This window comes from Periplaneta americana, chromosome 5 (assembly GCF_040183065.1).
Source record: "Periplaneta americana isolate PAMFEO1 chromosome 5, P.americana_PAMFEO1_priV1, whole genome shotgun sequence".
Taxonomy (NCBI): domain Eukaryota; kingdom Metazoa; phylum Arthropoda; class Insecta; order Blattodea; family Blattidae; genus Periplaneta; species Periplaneta americana.
Window position 1 is genome coordinate 167567971 of NC_091121.1, and position 6590 is coordinate 167574560.

Genomic DNA, 6590 nt, shown 5'->3' on the forward strand with positions numbered 1-6590 from the left:
TCAGATGGTATCAAATGTATTTCAGATTTATCAACTGTATTTCAGAAAATGTCAATTGTATTTCAGATTTGTCAACTCAATTTCAGATAGTATGAATTGTATTCCAGATTTGTCAATTGTATTTCAGATGGTATCAAATGTATTTCAGATTTGTCAATTGTATTTCAGAAAATGCCAATTGTATTTCAGATTTGTCAACTCAATTTCAGATAGTATCAATTGTATTTCAGATTTGTAAATTGTATTTTAGATGGTATCAAATGTATTTCTGATTTGTCAATTGTATTTCAGATGGTATCAAATGTATTTCAGATTTATCAATTGTATTTCAGAAAATGTCAATTGTATTTCAGATTTGTCAACTCAATTTCAGATAGTATGAATTGTATTCCAGATTTGTCAATTGTATTTCAGATGGTATCAATGTATTTCAGATTTGTCAATTGTATTTCAGATTTGTCAACTCACTTTCAGATAGTATCAATTGTATTTCAGATTTGTAAATTGTATTTCAGATGGTATCAAATGTATTTCAGATTTGTCAATTGTATTTCAGAAAATGCCAATTGTATTTCAGATTTGTCAACTCAATTTCAGATAGTATCAATTGTATTTCAGATTTGTAAATTGTATTTCAGATGGTATCAAATGTATTTCAGATTTGTCAATTGTATTTCAGATGGTATCAAATGTATTTCAGATTTATCAATTGTATTTCAGAAAATGTCAATTGTATTTCAGATTTGTCAACTCAATTTCAGATAGTATCAATTGTATTTCAGATTTGTCAATTGTATTTTAGATGGTATCAAATGTATTTCAGATTTGTCAATTGTATTTCAGAAAATGCCAATTGTATTTCAGATTTGTCAACTCACTTTCAGATAGTATGAATTGTATTTCAGATTTGTCAATTGTATTTCAGATAGTATCAAATGTATTTCAGATTTGTCAATTGTATTTCAGAAAATGCCAATTGTATTTCAGATTTGTCAACTCAATTTCAGATAGTATCAATTGTATTTCACATTTGTCAATTGTGTTTCAGATTTGTCAATTGTATTTCAGATAGTATCAAATGTATTTCAGATTTGTCAATTGTATTTCAGAAAATGCCAATTGTATTTCAGATTTGTCAACTCAATTTCAGATAGTATCAATTGCATTTCAGATTTGTCAATTGTATTTCAGATGATATCCAATGTATTTCAGATTTGTCAATTGTATTTCAGAAAATGCCAATTGTATTTCAGATTTGTCAACTCAATTTCAGATAGTATTAAATGTATTTCAGATTTGTCAATTGTATTTCAGAAAATGTCAATTGTATTTCATATTTGTCAATTGTATTTCAGATGGTATCAAATGTATTTCAGAAAATAACCAATGCATTTAAGATGACATAGTCACTTTTATTTCACAAAATAACAAATATAGGCCTATTTGAGATTTTAACATATATTTGAAAAAATGGAAAATGGATTTAAAAAATCCTCAACTTTATTGCATTTTAGCGTCCACAAGCATATTCACCATAGGTAAAGCTGCAGCTTGATGAATTGTACTGTGTTGTACTGCATGAGCACAATCACCACCAACAATATTGTGTGTGTTGCTTCATCAATTTTACTCTTTACAGTAGGTAAATTAGCCTAAAACACCAGGAGCTATGACGTCATGAATTCCAAGATGGGTTTTTACGTACGACTTCACTTTACACCAAATGATCTCGATTGGATTTAACATTGGAGAATAAGGTGCCAACCGTAACTTCTGAAATACAAATGATAATTTCTGAAATACAATTGACAAATCTGAAATACAATTTATGTTTTCTGAAATACAATTGAAGACATTATTACAAAAACAACCCTTGTCAAAATTGCTATTTTTTCAGGAAAAAAAAATAAAAATAAATAGAATAACACATGTCAGCTGTTTCCGTAGAACTGGTGTTTATCCTTGTTGCTATTGCACCTGACATGGATCATTTTTGGAGTCTATAAACGTTTGAACTAGTAGAAAATGTGTTCTTAACTCAATTTCATTAAAAATGACTAGGGCTGTTTTTGTAATAATGCCTTCAATTGATACTATCTGAAATTTAATTGACTAATCTGAAATACAATTGAATCGAACTTTTTAGAAAGGAACTAAGTCAAAATTTGCGACTTTTATTTTAACTGATGAAATGATTAATACTTTCAATGCGCACTAATTGGCGGAGAAAAACACTTAGTCAAACCTCTGCCTGTATCTTTAACATCAAGTTGATATTTATATACGGCGCTGGTAAACTGGTATTTATTCACAAAATAAGTTTCTTTTGCTCTTCAGAAAAGTAGCATATTTTCACTTAGTTCCTTTCCAAAAAGTGCGATTCAATTGATGTTTTCTGAAATACATTTAATACTATCTGAAATTGAATTGACTAATCTGAAATGCAGATGCCAAATCTGAAATACAATTGATATTTTCTGAAATACAACTGGAAAAGGTGTAGAGAGATGGACAGTCATTGGCTTACTATTTGGTAGCAGGGGAGGAGTTTCAAAACTAATGTGGTAATATTTTCAGATTCCTATCACTTCATTATATAATCATCACCTATATTTTTCTCAATAAAAAATTTAATGAAACAAAATAGTTAAAAATTAAAAAATGATAAAGCTAAATTCATAATTAATATAAAATCCATTACTTAATTATTATGGTATTTGGTATGTACAAGAATGCTATATTACGCAGCGCAAGGAAATGCTGCCAACTGAAATAATCTAATTGTTTCTTCCAATATACGCTACCTGTAACTTATCTAAGTTGGTAACTATGAATTGAAATGAAATAAACTTCCAATAGTGTCGGCCGTTTGCTGTAAAGAAGAAGAAACATACTATTGTGCAAAAATGAAAAATTACTCCTTCTTTCTGATAAAATGTGTTTTTTTTTTCCTGTTGTAATAAAGTGTTCGTTGTCACATCTTCTATTAGAGCACTGATATGCATGCACCTAGCTTTGTTTTGTTTTGGCAAGTAAAAGTAAGCGTTCACTACATCGTATCGCACTCATCGGACGAATCGCACGGATCGGAGAAAGACAATCTTTGCTGTAATTGTTATGTAACCGCGTTCACTACATCGTATTGCACGCATCGGCTCTCGGCAAATCCGTCCACGTATCTCGGATGAGCAACTTTTCCGATGCGTGCGATCATGGCCTTCTTTAATAAATCAATTTTAATTGGTCAACTGTCACTATTATGTTGTGTCATGTTCAGTGTCGCGCCAAAATGGCAGCCGGAAAACTTATTTCGCTTGTAGAAAATTGCGAAGAATTATATAATTTGAGGTGTTCCCATTACAGTAATCAAGTCGTTTCTTACATAGCCTATATATTATGTAACCAATATTTCTTTCGTTTCTTCCTCTTCAATTAAGACGCATGAAGCAATTACAAATTCTTATTCGCTAACAACCATAATTAATAGACCTAACCTCAACTCCTCTGTTTTCAGCAATGTCAATATCGTACGACGTCATGTTTTAAACAGTTGATAGGGAATCCGATGAGGCGATGAGGTAGAGCCGTTACAGTGAACGCACTGCACTTAAAATATCCGTTGAGTGCGATTCGTACGAGGAGTGCGATATGATGTAGTGAACGCTTACCTTTAGCTGAACAGACCTGAAGTGTGTAAGGGTGGGATACCGCTGAGCTATACTCCATACTTATCTACAATGATGCTGGTTGCTTAGAGCGTCTAGGTAACCAAACGCAGAACTCTTAGGCCCGTTACACAGTCATCCGTATGCTACGCGCTACGGACTACGGATCCGTAGCAAAATACCTTACATATATGGGAGCTTACACAGTTCTGCGTACTGTACGCATCCATAGGATCCATACGGACGTCCCGCTACGCGCTACGGACTACGGAGAAGAGATGAATACCTTGGACAAGTGTGGGCTTACACAGTCATGCGTACTACGCATAGCGTAGCGGCATAAAAAGCTGTAAAATACATGTTTGAAAGCATTGTGATTTTGGATAAGCAGCTGTTATCAGTCAATTAGATAGGAGAGAATGTTTCTGGGATCCTTTTTGTGAATAATACAAAAATAGAGGCATCAGGTAGAAGTTGTGGCGTGATATGTGTGACATTATATTGACAAATTTTGCAGAAATGGACAATAACACACAATGAAATGCAGGTGAGTTATGAAGATGAGAGAAGACATGGCAGAAGTTCCAGAATAAAAAATCTTCCGTTGAGGACAATTTAGTTAGCTGTTAGGACATTTTTCAGAAGTAGAAACTACATTATTTTATGGAAACACAGTCTTGCGAATACAAAACATGAACCATCCCCTTTTATTCCGTCCTTCCCATTCACATCACTTACTTAGTCTGTTCATTTGCCATTTTTCGGTGGACTAATATTCAGAAAAATCGTACATCAGAATACACAAATATCAGTTCACATTGTCACATTTCCCAAACAGAACAATAGTCTTCCTTGATGTCAATTCTCCAATCTCCACCAACCTCCAAAGATACTCTTTCACTCACAGGAATTTGCCTATTATGGGCAACACACTACTGTATATAATATATATAAAACCTCTTATCTATAAAATAAGTTAAGGAATATTTAATTAAGAGTACCTATCAATATAAATATTTCCTCAGTGTATTTAAAACAGATTTAATCTAAATCAGTGATTCTCAACCGGGAAGGGGGGCTGCAACCCTGAAGGTGACCGACCAACTGTTAGTGGGGTGCAATGAAAAAGATAATAATAATAATAATAATAATAATAATAATAATAATAATAATAATAATAATATAACAATTTTAAAAGTTGTTCTTTGAAAATTTTATTATCTGACAATTTTACATTAAATTAAAACAAGCTAATTAAGTTTTTTCTTTTTCAATTGATACCAAATTTCATATTACTACTTTGTATATTCTACATTGTACTCTACACCTCAGGCCAGGGAGCCGCACTAAAGTAATGTGAGGAAAAAAATAGCCTCAAAATCAAAAAGGTTGAATAACACTACAGTAGTCCACAGCTGTGGAGTAATGGTCAGCACGTCTGGCTATGAAAAGAGCGGGCCCAGGTTTAAATTTTGGTTGGGACAAGTTATCTGGTTGGGGTTTTTTCCGGGGTTTTCCCCCCAACTAATTGAAGCAGAATTGCTAGGTAACTTTCCGCGTTGGACCTCGGACTCATTTCGCCATTATTAATTCACATATCATCATCATCATCATCATCATCATCATCCATACAAGGTGCAGCGTGCTGTACTTGTACAAGAGCTCGGCAGTTCGGCTACCCAATCATTCACAAGAATAGGGTGGTAAGCACAATAAGCCTCAGGCTGCAGTGTAAGCCTTCGGGTCCTTCCCCCGTAAAAGAGAAAGGAAAAACATTGCGGTACATTCTACACAATCTACACCTTGGACTTAGAGCCTCGCTCTAAAATAAAGCGAGGAAATGAGAAAGGATTAGAAACTCTGATCTATATAGATTATATATATTATTTTAATGTACCGAAGTACATATGATATTTCCATGCAGATATTCTGCGTCATCATACGATGAAAGAGTAATGGAACGGAGAAAAATTCTCTCCGGCGCCGGGATTTGAACCCGGGTTTTCAGCTCTACGTGCTGATGCTTTATCCACTAAGTCACACCGGATACAACCCCGGCGCTGGATAGAATCGTCTCAGATTAAGCTCCAACTCTTGGGTTCCCTCTAGTGGCCGCCCTCTGCACTACGTCATAGATGTCTATGAACGTAGGACCGAAGTCCACACATGTGCAGAGGTGCACTCGTTATGAGTGACTAGTTGGCCTGCATCCTACGGAATAAGCGCCGTCTTAAATCACGAAGTGATTTACGCATATATATATATTATTTTAATGTACCGAAGTACATATTGGACTTCGGTCCTACGTTCATAGACATCTATGACGTAGTGCAGAGGGCGGCCACTAGAGAGAACCCAAGAGTTGGAGCTTAATCTGAGACGATTCTATCCAGCGCCGGGGTTGTATCCGGTGTGGCTTAGTGGATAAAGCATCAGCACATAGAGCTGAAAACCCGGGTTCAAATCCCGGCGCCGGAGAGAATTTTTCTCCGTTCCATTACTCTTTCATCGTATATAGATTATAACAAAAATAATTGATGGTTTTGTAATTTGTTATAATGAACAAGAAATAATAAAATGTCGATTATAAATAATTTATTCATCTGAGTAATTTTTATCACCTTCTGTTAACAGCAAACCGCTCGGTAGGACATAATTATGCAGATCCAGTTCAAGCTGCATTTATTGTAATTTTTCCAATTGTTCATCAAACGATTGAATAAACATGCGAAATTAGTTAAAGGAACTTTCTTTCGGTCTCGCGCAAGTCGCTATGTAGATTTATAAAAGCTTCCTTCAGGATTTTTAGAATTAGTAGCGGGTGAACACAATATTGCCTATTATGCACTCGTTTTAATACAAATAATGTGCAGCCAAGAGCTTTCCTTGAAGCACGCTCATTTTGAAACAAACAAGCCGACTGAT

The 6590-nt window shown here is 34.3% G+C and overlaps 1 non-coding gene across 1 annotated transcript; it reads left to right on the plus strand.

Annotated features, from left to right (window-relative positions):
* The first annotated feature begins 6071 nt into the window (after nt 1–6071).
* Nucleotides 6072–6143, plus strand: TRNAY-AUA (transfer RNA tyrosine (anticodon AUA)). Its single transcript has one exon. It is a non-coding gene; the product is annotated as a tRNA-Tyr (tRNA).
* Nucleotides 6144–6590: the final 447 nt, after the last annotated feature.